We start from the raw sequence: 2,578 nt of genomic DNA, 5'->3' as shown, positions 1-2,578 counted from the left end.
GGTGATCCTCTAACACATGTTAAGACTTTTCAAACAATATGTACCGATTTTGCTTATGACCAAAGGTTGCTTGCGAAACTGTTTACTAGAACATTAAGAGACAAAGCCCTGCAATGGTATTGCTCGTTGCCTTCTTATTCTATTACTTCTTTCGAACAACTTGCAAATGCTTTTATTCAACAATTTCAAAACAATATAAGTCCTAAAGTTACTTTGATTGATTTAATGCATTGTAAACAAGGTGTTAAAGAAAAAGTGACTGATTTCATTGGTAGATATAAGCATTTGTATGCTCAAATTTCTTTTCCAGTGCCTGACAATGATATTCAAAGAATCTTTATTTCTAATTTACAAAAAGATATTCGAGACAAACTTCTATTTTCTGAGTTTACTTCTTTCCAACATTTGTGCGCAACTCTTCACAATTATCAACTGACTGTGAGTCAAATGGAACAATCACATCCTATGGCTCCGAGTGATAAGGGTGATAGCAGTCAACAACCATTTGGAAAGTTTAAACCGAACAGAGATTCCGTCAAATTCAATGAAAACATCATCAACAACAATGTGAATGCAGCAACAGGTGTGCCTCCTATTTCTAAGTTTTTCAAGAAAGAAAGAAAGTATACTCCTTTGAATGAATCATTGCATAGTATTATGAATAAGTTATTGGAACAAAATGTGCTTACTCTTCCTCCTGTAAGGCAAATTGATCCTACAAAGATTAATTCACCTTATTTTGATAACAAATCTTTTTGTCAATTTCATCGTCAACCTGGGCATGATACTGAAAAATGTTTTGCTTTAAAGGGTAAAATTCAAGATTTGATTGATAATAATACTATCTTTGTTTCTGGAATGAATGATAAAGGCAACACATCTGTAGCTCCTCCTAACCAAAATCTTCAGATTTTTACTGATCCATTATCTTCTCATACCTCTAATGTGATTGAGACTAATGATTCCTCTTTTTCATCTGATGGTCTTGTGTCTATGACTCCAAATGTGATTAACTTTGTAGAGCAGCAAGAAAACCCTAAAGAACCTTCCATCACATTTGATTCTAGTGAAACTATCAGGGCACCTGATGGTCCTTTATACATAGTTGCAAAAGTCAAGAATACACCTTTCCGTGGAGTGCTTATTGATCCTTCGTGCATGGTTAATGTTATTACCAAAGAATTTCTTTTTACTTTGCAATTGAATCAAGTGATCTATGACAAAACAGATGTGATTGTGAAATTATTTGATGCATTTTCTTCTCCTGCAATTGGTTCTATTACATTGCCTATTGAGGTCCATAATAAATCCCTTGATGTGAACTTTGTTATTATTCCTTCATCCGAACAATTTCGTGTGAAGCTTGGCTATCCTTGGCTATCTTCCATGAAAGCTATTGCTTCTCCTATTCATAAATGTTTAAAATTTCCCCATAATGGTGAAGTTGTTACTGTCAATCATAGTCTCTTTAAACCAGCTGAAAGAACTTCTAGTGTTCCTATTGATTATTTCTGGCCTAAACAATTCCAATCTCTTCCACCGTGAAGTGATCATCTTTTCAAATCTTATCAAAAGTGGAAAACATATATGATCCTATCTCTAAGTGAGCCTAGAACACCCAAACTTGATATTCCTATCATTCTTGAGAAGGAAGTTCTTCCTTTGAAAGATAAAACTAATGTCTTTCCTCAAGAAGATTCCCAACCCATTCCTATGGATGTGACTATGTCTATGCCTAATAAACTTTCTAAAAGTAGACCTATACCTCCTCGTCATGATGGACTTGGTCTCCTTCCTAAACCAAATATTCCTCCTTTATACGGAGCAGTTCCTCCTCCTTCTTTTTATAGAGAGAAGAGACCTTCCTCTTCTCCTATTATCCAGCCTAAGAGACCACAACCTAAACACCCAAGTGATAAGGATGAGAACATTCCTCCTCCTCAATCTTCTCCACTTCCTACTAAGACTAGACGAAATCGTTCTGCACGTGAACGCCGACGAAAGCGTCGTCGTAGGGCTCAAGCAGCTGCTTCTCAAACTTTGCAATCTCCAAAAACACCTTCAACAAGCATTATTCCATTTTCTCCAAAATCTCCTAAACATAAGATGCATGATGATCTTGATCCTGTGCGAGTTAAAGATCCTATTTTTATAAATCTTGATGATGCTATAGATGAAAATGTTATTCATGATGAACATGTTACTCCTCTTGCTTCTGATAGTGAATATGAACTTGTTGATATTGATAACCATTTATCTAACGAATTTTCTAAAGCACTTATCCTAGCTCCTAGACAAGAACAACGTGGCTTGGAACATGAACATAGCCCTTGTTTGGATCTTGTGATAGCTCCATCTGCTGTGTTGGATGTTCCTCCTCTAGCGTGTTCCCTGCCTTCCCGAAACATTGATCAGCAAGATCGGGGGGTAGATGACGTGCTAGACTAGTTACATTAGCATAGCAGATTCTCTCCTCCTCTCTTTTGTTACTTCTTCTATATGTTATTCTCATTCTTCTATTTGTTGTCCTTAGTGTTGTCTACTTGAGGACGATGCAAAGCATTGAGATCTCTTTTGG

The sequence above is a fragment of the Cryptomeria japonica genome, chromosome 8 (assembly GCF_030272615.1).
Source record: "Cryptomeria japonica chromosome 8, Sugi_1.0, whole genome shotgun sequence".
Taxonomy (NCBI): domain Eukaryota; kingdom Viridiplantae; phylum Streptophyta; class Pinopsida; order Cupressales; family Cupressaceae; genus Cryptomeria; species Cryptomeria japonica.
The sequence above is the reverse complement of the archived record's forward strand: the minus strand, read 5'-3'. Positions refer to the sequence as shown.